We start from the raw sequence: 13366 nt of genomic DNA, 5'->3' as shown, positions 1-13366 counted from the left end.
ACCTCAGCATCCTGTTTCAGTTCCCCAAGTTCCTTCTCTACCCACCAGTACATTCAGAATGCCCAGTTGGCCCTCTGGGTCCCAGAAGTGAATTATGGTAGCAATGCCAGGCCCTCCCCAGCCTCCCCAAGCCCACCCATGTCCTAGCAGGGAGGATGGAGCAGTGTATAGTCCTGAACACCAAGGGAGGCTGAGCAGTGGCCTTGAGTGTACTCACTCTGAATTTGGCTCACCTCAGAAGCTGAGGGCGGAGTAAGCCTCCTAAAATTCTGGGTGCTATAAGGGGCAAGGGCAGCAAGGACTGGTTAGAGAATGGCCTACACCCTACCTTCTATGTATAAGAGAGACAGCCCACCCAGCCCAGGTCGGTCTTTTCTGAATCCATTAACTGTGTGACCTTGGGCAAGTTAAAGAACCTCTCTGCATTTCCATTTTCTTCATGTGAAAAATGAGTTAATAATACAATAGATAACTTGGCTTTCATAAATTTAATATTTGGCTGTTTGTTGTTGACTCGTGTTGACATGATCTGGCTGTTTGGCTGGGCAACACCCACTCACGGGTCATTTGCCTTTCTATTAGCCCCTGGTCGTCAGCCCTGAGGAAAGCTTGGAAAGAAGGATCCAATATCTGCTTCCAGCCTCCTGTCCCCAGACTTCTCAATCCCAAAGCTCACTCCTCCTGAATTTTTCTTTCCAGTAAGACTTAGAATCTGGATTGCTGCAGCTCACACCTTGTGATTGGTGGAAAAGCACCAGGACTCCTGCACAGGGATCTGCATGGCTCTGAATGAGGCAGCTCTGCTTACTGTACTGGTGTCTAGACTTTAACCACCCAGGGGATGGGGACACACATGGGCTTCGGAGTCCCACAGACTGAGGCTCAGAGCTCATTCTGCCACTGAGCAAGTTGCTAAATACAAGCATATGACTTGGCCTTTCTGCCTTTTCCATACAGGGCCTCAGAGAGATCACCTGGGACAGTGGAGAGCATGGCCTGCCCAGCCTTGGGAGAGCTCCTTCTGTGCTTTCTCCCACCTGCCCATCCCACCTTCAAATTGCCCAGCCAACAGTGACAGCTCAGCCTCAGCTCCTCATCTCCAGAAAGGCACTGAAATTAGGCCCAGCTTGGCCTTGGGCAGCTAGGGAAGGGAGAACAAGTTGGAGATAAGTGGCAGCCTTGAGAGAAACAGGGGTTTCTCTAGGGAGGCTGAGACTAGATTGGGAAGGCAGAAGCGGGAGGAGAGTGCTGACACAGCACTCACTCGGCAAATTTCTGCCATAAATCACTCTCATGAGCAGCCTGGGAGCCCTCACAAGGGAAGGGAGAAGGCTCTGAAATCCCAGATTTTAAGCCCTAACCTTCCTATGAAGTGCTGGGGGACCCTGGGCAGCTCTTTGTTCTTGCTTGGGTGGGAGTGGGGTAGATCAGTTTACTCCAATGCTAAACAGGCAGCACTGTCCCCTTCTCTTAGGTCCTGCCCACTGCACAGACTGATTTTGTCCCCAGGGGCATCGAGGTCCCAAGGCAGATGTGCCTAGATAAACAATGGGATAATTAATTATTCTTAACACTTATTTTTTTTTTTTAATTGCAGGGAGCTCAGGAATGTGCCTACTCTGGGGTGTGGAATAATAACTAATGTTTATGTAGTACCTCACAGCGTGAAAACCAATCAGATATTTTCCTTGTTTGATTCCCACAAGGCAGTAATGCAAGTAAGGCAAGATCTTTCCCCCAGTTTTACAAACCAGAGATTTCTGTTTCAAAGAGGCCAAGGGGCTGGCCCAGGCCATAGAGCCAGGCAGTGGGGGAAGTGGGAACCAGAATCCAAGTCTATATTCTAAATCCCACCCTTTCCCTTTCCACTGACTCACACTGAAGAACCTGGCAACGGGAGAATCCCGGGAAGGCAGGATATTACAGGACTTTGGGATCTAGGTTTGGCTCCCAAATGTGCCACTTACAGTTGAGGGGCCCCAGCTACTTGCCATACTGGAGGTAATACATAGTTCACACCACATAGGATTGCTTGGGAAGGGAAGCTCTTAGTATAAAGTGCTCAATTAACGTTAGCAATTGGATTTATCATTCCCGAGATTTGAGGAAAGAGGGATTTGCCCCTGGTTTGCTTTGCTAGAGGCCAAGAGATGGACATGGTGACTCCCATTTCTCTCCCATTTCGAGAGGCAAAGGAAGTCATTTCCACAACCTTTCTTACTTTCCCCCGGAATCCCCTTCTGTGGGCTTCCAAGCTCACATTGGCTGGCCTCACCAGAGAGAGGATATCCCCAAAGTGATGGGTGTCCTTAGCTGAGGTGGAGAGAAGCGGGAATCTAGACCCTGAGGGTTTACTCTGACCTTGGGCTTGGAGCTGACCACTAACCCAAAGCAGGCCCAGGACAGAATATTTACTTCTTACCAAAGCCATGATTTAAGAGGAAGCTCGGGGCGGTGTCAGAAGTATGGGCTCTGGATTCCACCTGATCTGAAAACTAACTCTGCCTCAGTTTCTTCAACTGGGATTATAATAGTCATTATAGTGGGGATTTAATGTGGTTATTTGGTGACATGTTCCACTCCCTTCCTTCAATGTGGAGGCCAGAATAAGGCCCAGATGCCAGACCATATGCAGACCAACCCGAAGACCTGGCTTCTCTTCTTTGTGTGAATGTCCTAGGCTCGGGTTTCCTGGGATAAGACCTTCTCATCAGGCAGGACTGAAGGTGGGTGTGTTGGTCACAGGAGCACTTGGAGCCTCTCCCACTTCTTTACAGATGGTAGCTGCCTCAGCCTTTCATGGGGTACCCACTCACCTGCTGGTATGGACCCTCAAAGATTGTGCTATCTCCCTTGATGGCTGCCTGAGTGCCCTGGCCCCCACCCCTCCTCTAGGGTTCCCTGGATCTCCTCTTACCCCACGTGGGCATCACGCACAGCTTCTTCCTGTTCTCCTCACCCCTGCAACAGGTGAGCAAGTTGGGTGAAGTGTTCTGAGGTTCCACCAGGAAGTGGTGTCATTTAGCCTGAGGTCTGTGATTTGATTTTGCTCAACTGTGTCTGTGTGTAGTTAGATTAATCCTGTTAGCTAGCTACTTGCTGTTTATCAAGAGTGCTTGGGTAATTCCTATTTGATATGCAGCCTGGGTGGAGAAGTCTTCCGTCTCCTTCCTCCCACAGGAGCAGGGAGAGGTGGCGGGGTCCACTGAAGGGGTTGCCAGAGCCACTCACATATGGCCTTGCTCAGACCCACCCGCCAGTCTGCACTGCCTCTTCTGTCCTCAGCACCTACCCAGGTTTCACTTTTATCGCAAGGCCTTTGACCTGACACATCTTGGAGTCTAGAAGGCTCCAGGATCATGGTGTAGCTGCTATAAAACCAACAGGAGGTCAGGTCCTCTGAATAATGTTCAATGACCTGTCCCCGAGTCTCAATTTTTCTCACCTATAAGATAGGGTGCATGATATCCATCCTTCTTAAGCAGAAGCTTGTCCTGAAGGTGAAATCAGAGTATTGTTGATGGCGCTGCGCAAGATCTCAGCTGGCTGTGTTGTCAGGTGCAAGGCAAGAGGGCGGAGTGGTGGACATCATTGGAGGCAGGGTCTGGTTCTGCCCTCCCCCTCACAATGTGTCCTTTGGAAAGTAGCCAAAACATGTGGCCTCTCCATTTCTTTATTTGTAAAATGGGCACAGTAACACCTGACCAATCTATTCGCGGGATTGATGCAAAGACCAACTGAGATCAATTTTCACCCAACATTTAAACTCTTACCAGGTGCTTTCAACACAGCGTCTAATTTCACCTTGGGCAACCCAATGAGAAAGAAATTACCATCCCAGACTACTGATAGGATCCTGAAGTCAGAGAGGTCTGCTGTCTCCAAACACGTGCTCCCATCATCTGTGCTCCATCCATGGTGACACTGACCAGGCCAAGTCCTGTCTCTCTGTGCAAGGTCACATTGGTGGTGTGATAGCCTCTACCTGAAGGTAGATAGGTGGTCAGGGCCACTGCTCCTCAAAGCTGCAAATGAGTTATCAGAACCCTGACTCCCCCGAAATTGACCAGGCTTCTCTTGCTAGAAGATTTGAGGGTTGCCAGAGGTCACTGGCTCAGCTTCCCCACTGCCTCAACACATCCCAGGTGTATGCCCGAGCAGCACCTCTTTCCCTTTGAAGGCATTCCTCCAGTTTCCATCCATCCATCCCTTGGGAAATTCTTCCTGAGCAAGGTCACCCTTCTCAAGGTCTCCACTATTGACTCCCTAGTCTCTGTCCATACCTCGCCTCTCAGCCTCAGCTTTTTTCTATTGGTTTATTTCTCTTTTTAAAAATAGCTTTATTGAGATAACAACTCATGGATCATATAATTCACCTATTTAAAGTGGACAATTTAATGGTTTTTAGTATATTCACAAATGTGCAAGCATCACCACAGTTTATTTTAGAATATTTTCACCAGCTCCAAAAGAAACCCCTTTTAGCCACTATCTCTAACCCTCCAGCCCCAACCAAGTTCCTAAGCAGCCACCAACATACTATCTGTCTCCACACATTTGCTTATTCTGGAATTTTGTAGAAACAGAATTATTTAATATGTGTCTGGCTTCCTTCGCTGAGCCTAATGTTTTCAAGGTTCATCCATGTTGTAGCATGTCAGGATTTCATTCCTTTCTATGCCTGAAAAATACTGTATTGATAGACCACATTTTGTTTACCCATTCATCAGTTGATAAACAGTTGGGTTGTTTCTGCCTTTTGGCTATTATGAATTATGCTGCTATAAACATTAGTGTGCAAGTTTCTGTGTGAGCATATGTTTTCATTTCTCTTGGGTATATGCCTATGAGTAGAATTTCTGGGTCATATGGTAATTCCATGTTTAACCATTTGAGAAATGGCCAGACTGTTTTGCAAAGTAGCTGCATCATTTTACATTCCCACCAGCAATGTATGAGCATTCCAATTTCTCCATATCCTTGACAACACTTGTTATTGTCTATCTTTTTGATGATCATCATTCTACTGCATGTGAAGTAGTATTTCATTGTGGTTTTGATTTGCCTTTCCCTGATGACTAACAATGTTGAGCATCTTTTCATTTGCTTATTGGCCATGTGTATATCTTCCTTAGAGAAATATATATTCAAATTCTTTGTCCATTTTAAAATTTGATTGTCTTATTATTATTGAGTTGTAAGTATTCTTTCTATATTCTAGATACAAGTCCCTCAGCTTCAGATTTGAACACCTAACTGGGCCTACACTTATGACCATGGACGGGCTCTGAAATGAGACCAACTTGGGTTCACATCCCCACTCAGACACTGAGTAGTGAAGAATTTATTTAACTCACCTATAGAATAGAGATAATAGTACCTGTGAAATAACGCATGCACATTCCCTGTGTTTAGCTGGTACTAGGCATGGAACTGAGAGTCTTTATGATTTTCTTACCAAGGTATGTAAGGAACTGTTAGTATTCCTGTTTTGATGGTGAAGGGATGAAGAACTTGCTAAAGACAATGGAGTAGTATGTGGCATAGCTGAGAGTGACTCCACATCTGCAGGACTCCAGAGCTGAGCACTGCAATGATGTAACGCTTTCCCAAGGAAGACTATTCATGTGTGTTAAACAAATGAATGAAAGTCTTTGCTGACAGGAACCTCACTATCTCACAAAACAGTTGGTGCTACTATTGGATACTTCTAGTAACTGTAAAGTTCTTTCTTTCATTGAGTGAAAATTGCCCACCCCTCATCATAACTTCCTCCTTTTGACCCTTGTTCTGCCCTCTAGCAGACTCCTGATGTCCAGGGGGTTGGGTACCACTGCTGACTCCAATCCTGGTAAACAGCAGGCCCCCTCTCTTTCCCACTCATATACTCATGCACTAACCCCAGCCTAACTCCCACACACCAAGGCTGAGTCTGGGGAGCGACCACCTCCAGGTTCCAGGAAGGCCAGAGGGAATGGTGATCACTGAAATTCTAGGGGCTGGAACTGCTTTCCTTACTGGCTTCCCGAGCAAATTCTTCCCATGTTACAGATGGAAATGCTAGGGCCCAAATGTACCCCAGGTCCTGGCAGTCAGAGTAGAAATTCATGCTTCAACCTCATCCAGCCCTTGACTATCCAGCCCTTCCACTGGATGCAGAGAAAGTGAAACCCACCTCCCCAGGGATCAGGAGCTGAGGCCTCCACAGGGAGATGAGGGCCTTGTCAACAGTGATGTAGGAGCCATGGGTACTGGCTTTATGACCCCTGGCAGTCACCAGGTCAATTTAACACAGGAGCAGGACACAGGTGAGAGCTGGAGGGGCCTGTGGCTGGCTGATGGGAGGGCGTGCACATGAGAGATGCTCATTCTAGCAATCCAAGCAATCCCACACTTGGTTAGCTCTGCAAGTGACATTGCTTTGGAATTGACCTATCGTGGCCCCAAGGCTGACCCAACCAGAGGGCCATGAAACCCAATCTCAGGCTGTGAGGCTTAGACAGTGATGGGGGATGGGAGAAAGAGTTCGGGGCATGAGCCTGCCCCACCTCTACCTGAGGAGTACAATCAACCTGTTATGCAGTCAGGCAGAAGGGCACACCTGAGCCCTGCTGCCAGCCCCTCTAGGCAAGTGGGAAGCTCCATCTCTGTCTTCAGTAAGCATCATCCCTGTTTCCCTTCACCATAGTAGGGGTCTCAGGGTGGGAGGCCCTTTATGCCTGCCCTTAAGAATCCAGGTTTGGGGAGGACAGCTTGGGACTGAGACCCTCAATAGTCCAGGGACAAGACCTCCAGCTGTGTTGGAGGAGCTCCTGACATGGGAAGAATCAAGGGCCATCAGCCCCAACAATACCTGCAAGTCGGTGTTAACAGTTGAGAGCCTGGTTTGGAGTTGGGATGAGCCGAGCTTGAATCCTGCCTCTGTAGGTTACTTTGCTGCCCTGACCTCAACTTACATTTCTGTAAAATGAGGATAGTGATGCTTACCTTGTAGAATTATTATGAGAATTAAGTGACTCACTTAAGCCAGTCCCCAAAAGTTACATATGCTATGATTCATTTAGTTGACATTCTTAAAATAACAAAATGATAGAAATGGAGGACAGATTGGTGGTTGCTAGGGGTCAGTGAAGAAGGAGAAAGGGGGAAGTGAGGGTACATGTGAAAGGGCAACAGTAAGGATCCTTGTGGTGATGAAAATGCTCTTCATCTTGATTACCAATGTTAGTATCCCAGGTGTGATATTGTACGAAGGTTTTGCAAGATGTTACCATTGGGGGAAACTGGATAAAGGGTACACAGGACTCTCTGTATTATTTCTTTGATCCACATGTTATCTCAAAATAAAAAGCTTAATTTAAAAAGTTATTTTATGTCTGATGAAAAGTAAGCATCTATAACATAAGCCATTTTTGCTCCCCATCCCCAAGTTCCTCTATGAGCCAATGTGGTCTGGAAAGCAGTATCATATAAAGCTGTCAAGGCAAATGGGGGATGAGGGAGTTAGAAGAGCCTGACTATGTGTTTAGCATCTTTTACTTCTGTGCCTACCATGAGCGCTTAATAAATATGCACTTGAGTGATTGAATGGCTGAATGACCATTATAGCAAGTGAACTATTTGACCTCTCAGGAAATGAAATGGGCTTAAAGGAAGAGATACTTGGGATAGACACAGGACCGATCTTATAGCCTTAAATTGGCCAACTCGTGTCCCTCCCTTGCCTCATCCACTTCAGGCTGCATTGTGAGGTGTGTTGGGGGCAGGCTGTATGCCTTTGAGGACAGCAGTGTGACACACTTTAATTAGTGCAAGAGTAAATTACATGGGACGTAGAGAGCCCCAACTTTTCCCAATGGCATGGGGAAAATGGAAGCCTAGCATTTTCAATTTAAGGTTTAGTTAGATAATGCCTATTGGTGCCAGTAGATTACAGAGTGGATATTAAATCCTGAAGGATTTGGACTCGGCGCCTACAAGTGGAATCCATAAGTAAAGGGAAACTGCTGGAAGGAGTTGGCCTGCTGTCCTCAGCTAGCAGAGAGCCTCTCTGTGAAGCAGTAGCCATCACAGACCTGAATCCTAAAGCTACCATCTATGGCTCCAGGAAGGCCAGAGGGGTTGGTGATCACTGAAACTCTAGGAGCTGGAACTGCTTTCCTTACTGGCTTCCTGAGCAAATTCTTCCCATGTTACAGATGGAAATGCTAGGGCCCAAATGCACCCCAGGCCCTGGCAGTCAGAGTAGAAATTCATACTTCAACCTCATCCAGCCCTCCTTCTCCTTTCCATCTGGTCAACTCCTATGCTTCATGCAAAGTGGCTCGAGTACCCCTCCTCCAGGACGTTCCCTAACCACCCACTTGGATTTCTCCTCCCTGGGCCCAAAGACCCTGGGCTTTGGGTGTTACATTCACCATCCGTCATTATCATCAGGACTTACCTTGCTCCCACCCCCAACTCTTTGAAGGGCTTACTTTCCTGCACCCTCATACCTACCCCCCACCAACAAATGTGTGCTGCACAAATAAGGTTTTCACATTACATTTATATTGATTTTGGAACAGCTGATCCATCTTGTGTATGTGATGCAGTCACAGCATTCCAGACACAAGAGATATAAAAGGATCTAGAGCAAAAGTCTCCCTCTGTCCTGCCTGCAGCCCCAGCTCCTCCCTGGGGCCAGCCAGTCTCCTGTGCATTATCCTCCAAGCAAATTTGTTCTGTTTCTCTCTTTCTTAACAAAACAGCAGAATACAGTACTCACAATTCGTTCTTTCCTGTCTTCATTTCATAAACTTTCTTGGATATCTTCGTGTTCCCAGTCATCTTTAAACCAAACCCTGCATCCTCAGAACGAGGAGACTTTGGGGCTAGGGGCTGTGAGGATGGACTCTCTTTACCCATGAAGGGGTATGAGATTGACTGGGCACTTTGAGACAGACTCTGTGGCTGACCTGGAACAGTAGGCTCAGTGATGTGAACACAAGATCTCAAAGCTTTGGGCCAACACACCAGGACAGCAGTGAGGACCATTACCACCTTCCCTGAGGCCAGAATGACATCTCTGGCAGGGCCAAAGCAAAAGGCTCAGGTTCAGTGGAGAAAGAGAATACAGAAGCTTATTTGTTTAAGCAGGATGAAGCATGTAAATTTACCCTGACCACCCATGTACGTAGCGGTCGGCCCTGAGCACTTGGAGAAGCACGAGCCTCCATCCTTCTTGCATTTGGCTCCCTTGCCTCTTAGAGGATCATGGCTGCATACCTACAAGGGGAAAGAGGGGCCCAAGCTCAGATAGCTGGCCACTAGGAACCACAGCTGGGTGGTCTTGAGGGCCCCTTCCCCGAATGGTGAGATTGGATTCTGCCACCATCAGCAGCAAAAGCAGGGGTTAGAAGAGAATGAACAAAAGGAGATAAGGGACCCACCCTCTGTTCTGGTCTCCACACCATTCACTGAGCACCTGTTTATCCAGTGATACAACATGCCAGGCACTGTGGTGACCCTTAATTTGCTTCCTTTCATTTAATCTAAATGGTCTCTATTATTAGCTCCATTTCACAGATGAGAAAACTGACAACCAGGAAGAATAAGTAACTTCTGTTGACCCAGCTGCTAACTTCCACTGATCCTGGCAGAGTCAGGATTCAGGTCCAGGACAGCGTGCTGCCTCCAACGAGGGCAGACAGCAAGTAGCAATCTCTGGGATTGTATCACCCAAATGAGCCTTCCTTGCTTCCATACCCCATGACAGAAGTCCCTCTTCCATAGCCTATCTAGCTGAGTTTCTTCTTCCCTCCCTGGTTAGCTCTCCCTTCAGCTTGGACCTGCTCTCTCACCATCTCCCCTGCCCAAGGATCTGCTCTTAGCCATTTCTCAAACTGCCACCATTCTCCAGCACTTCTCGCCTCCAGCTCTTTGCTTGTTCCTCCACCTGGAATGCCGCCAGCATCTCCACTTGCCACAATCAGCCCCATTATCTATGTTTCTGGCATTGTTCACCTGGACCTCCACTCTGCTTCACCACAATTCACTGCAGAGCCCTCTTCTTAAAGCGCTAATTTGATCATTCTCCCTCCTATGGAAGTGGCCACTGCACTTACAGTAAACCCCAACTCCTTATGAGGCACTGTATGATCAGACCCTGCCCACCTTGCTGCTGTCTGTCATCCCCTCCTTAATATCCTCCAGCTATGCTGGCTTCTGTCCTCCTCACAGACACTGAACTCACTCACCAGGGCAGGTCTCTTCACCAGACTCAACACAGCTGTGACAACCTCCTCAGCCTCCCTGCATCATGGCAATTCTCACCATCTAAAGCAGCCTACAGGTTCACCCATGATTTTATTCTCTGCTTCCTGACTAGCTGTCAGTTCCATGAAGAGCAGCAACTTGTGCCTCCTTTATCTCCCATGCCTGGACCTTGGCATGCCATGAGTATTTAGGAATTAATGAAAAGCTCCCTCCAGTCCTGCCCTCACATCCTTGCCCTACTGCAGGACATGTGTGCTTCTCTCTCACCTAGGCCTGCAAGATGGATCCAATCTTGGGCTTCAGGTCATCTAGTCCAGTCCCACCTGGGCCATCAAAGACTCATAACCTTGCATCTCAAGGAATAATCGGGAGATTTTTCAGTGATGGTCTCTCAAAGGCAATGCCTTCTACTTCCAGATCCACCTTCTGCAAATTGCCAATCAGTCACAGAGTTTGTAGCCTATCAATTCAGCCCCATAGAGAGTCTTAAGATGAGAATGGAACCAACCTCAGAGAAATGAGCCAGCCACAAGACCAGGGAGAAACAAATTATCAGCCCACTTGAGATTAATTTCTTAATAACCATGAGCAGCCAAAGACTTCCCTCTCCTCCCTCCTCTGGCTTCTGTCCTCCCTAGAGAGCTTCAGGGATCCAGGGCATCATTCTCAGCTTCTGGGGAGAGGTTCCTGCCTAACCTCTACTGCCATATCCTCCTGCAAGAGGGTATAGTTGTTTCCAGGGTCCTGGCCCCCACTCCCTCCTCTTTCCCTTTGCCTCTTACTAGCCTCAGCTTTGGCAAGCTGATGAATTAGGAACCAAGAGTTGGCACATTACCTAGCAATTAGCATTTATCTCCCTTGTTTCTGTGGCTGAACAACAGTTTACTTTCAAACAGAATAGATAATACTCAGAAAGATAAAACTGCCTGGGTCACTCTTGGAAGGTGGTTTGAGGGTTTGGTGGGAAAACGAGGCTAGGACAGGATCTGGGCCCACATTTCTTCCTCCAAGCACCCACCTCCTCTGGACAGTTAAAAAGTTTAGGGTCCTGATTTTTACCCTTCTGACATCTCTACATAAACAGTCAACAACCTTTTTGGCACCAGGGACCGAAGCTCCGATGAGAATCTAATGCCTGATCATCTGAGGTAGAACTCAGACTGTGATAGTAGCACTGGGGAGAGGCTGCAAATACAGATGAAGCTTCACTCACTAGCCCACCGCTCACCTCCCGGTTACTAATAGGCCACAGACTGGTACTGGTCCATGGCCCCAGGGTTTGTGGACTCCTGCTCTACGTAGTCGGTCAGAAAGAAGGTACAAATTTCTCCATTCCATAGGTAGACCTGAGGATGATAGAAATCAAGCCCTTCACTTACCTTGGATTTCGAGAACTCTGCCTTTCCATCTCACACTTCACTTGGTGGTCTGCCTTATACAGAGCACCCTCCCCCCTGCCTCCCAAACTTCAAAGGCTGCAGAACTGAAGCTGACATGCCCACCTAGCCTCCCCGCTTAGGCCCACTCTCACCCTCAGAGAGAGCCCAAGGCAGCAGCGCCCACACGGAGGACACTCTCCATACCTCAGCCTGCAACCTCCATGCACAGAGCAGACTCTGTGACTGGTTGGGCAGGGCTTGGAGTGAGCAGCAAGCCCCATGTTCCTGCTCAGCTGGAGGACTGTTGTCCCATAGTCACATACTTCACAGTCTAGGACAACAAAGTCTATTTAGCTCACACAGAAAGTGGAGAGAAAGGGGCATCCCTTGTAGAAGGGGGTGGGGCCAGCCTGACCATTGGTCTGGGAGAGATTTAGTTCCCATTAACCACAGTGAAATGCTGCCACCTGCTGTCCATATCTCAGAACTGTAGAGAGCCCTGCAGGGGTTCCCAGGCTGCAAATGAGATGGCAAACTACAGAGCTGCCCCAACTGGATCCTTCCTGTCCAAGTGCAGAAGGTTAAAAAAGGTGAAAAAAATCAAGCTTGGCCCCATATTTAGATATTTTCATTGTTGTTGTCAATAATTCAACAACAGTAATAATATCATCATGTCTCAATTATTGAGCATTTTCTATGCCAGGTGCTTTGCAGTTTTGTTCCCAAAAATCCTTTAAAATGCTGTTTCTCTCTTACAGGCTGGGTGGCTTGCCCAAAGTCACATTGCTGGTGAGTGGTACAGTCAGGATTCTAACTCAGGCACTGTGGCTCCAAGCTCTGTTCTCCATCTCAGAAGCCCACACGATGAAATGTTTCAGATACCCACCTCAATGGGCATATCCCCAATTCCGCTTTTATTTCTTTCACCCTCCATTCCAATCACCTCTACTCAAGTTGACTGCTTCTAGCCTCCAAGCCCTGTCCATGTGCCCTCACTATTCTAAGACAACAAAGTGGAATAACCCCTGATATCAGAATCCATCTTCTGGTGGGTCCTGAAGACCCAGGCCCAGAGCAGAGCCCCAGGGAAGGGCTCATGCCACTGACAGGGTCTAAAGGAGAGGTGAACAGTTGGGCTGGGTAAGCAGAGCCTTGGGTTTTAGAAGTCCAATTCGCCCTGCTCTCAACAGTCCTGCTCACAGAGCCCCCGTCTGGGACCAAGTTCAATTTTCTAGTCCCTTCCAACCACCCTTCACTGTAGTCTTTACCACACAGACTATTAGATCTGGGAAAGGGCCTCAGGAAAGATCCAGTGAAAACACTTCATTTTGTAGATGGGTAAGGTAAGGTCCAGAGAGGGCAAGCAGCTTGCCCAGATCATACAGCTCCAAGTGAGCATTCAGGAAGGTCTTCCACAGATGCAAGGATCCTTTCACTTTTCTCTTCTTTCTTCCCCTCCTTTCCTCTCTGTCTTCCTCTTCTATCCAGTCTCCCGTCCTTTTTCTGATTCCAAGAATCCCAGATCTGGGAAGCCTGGCTGCTGGCCCAGCAGGGTACAGAGAGGGAGGAGGGAAAGGTGTTGCCCTTCTACTATGGACCAACAGTGAGCTCCTTAGGAACTTTCACTAAGTGGGGGGCCTGCTCCCCTGATGTCATTTGGCCCCTGATGGGGAGCAGAGAAAGGAAGGATATGAAAGTGGAGGGGCCTAGAGGGGCCTGGCCACACAAAA

Source organism: Pteropus vampyrus, unplaced genomic scaffold, assembly GCF_000151845.1.
Source record: "Pteropus vampyrus isolate Shadow unplaced genomic scaffold, Pvam_2.0 Scaffold755, whole genome shotgun sequence".
Taxonomy (NCBI): domain Eukaryota; kingdom Metazoa; phylum Chordata; class Mammalia; order Chiroptera; family Pteropodidae; genus Pteropus; species Pteropus vampyrus.
Note: the sequence above shows the minus strand (reverse complement) of the source record.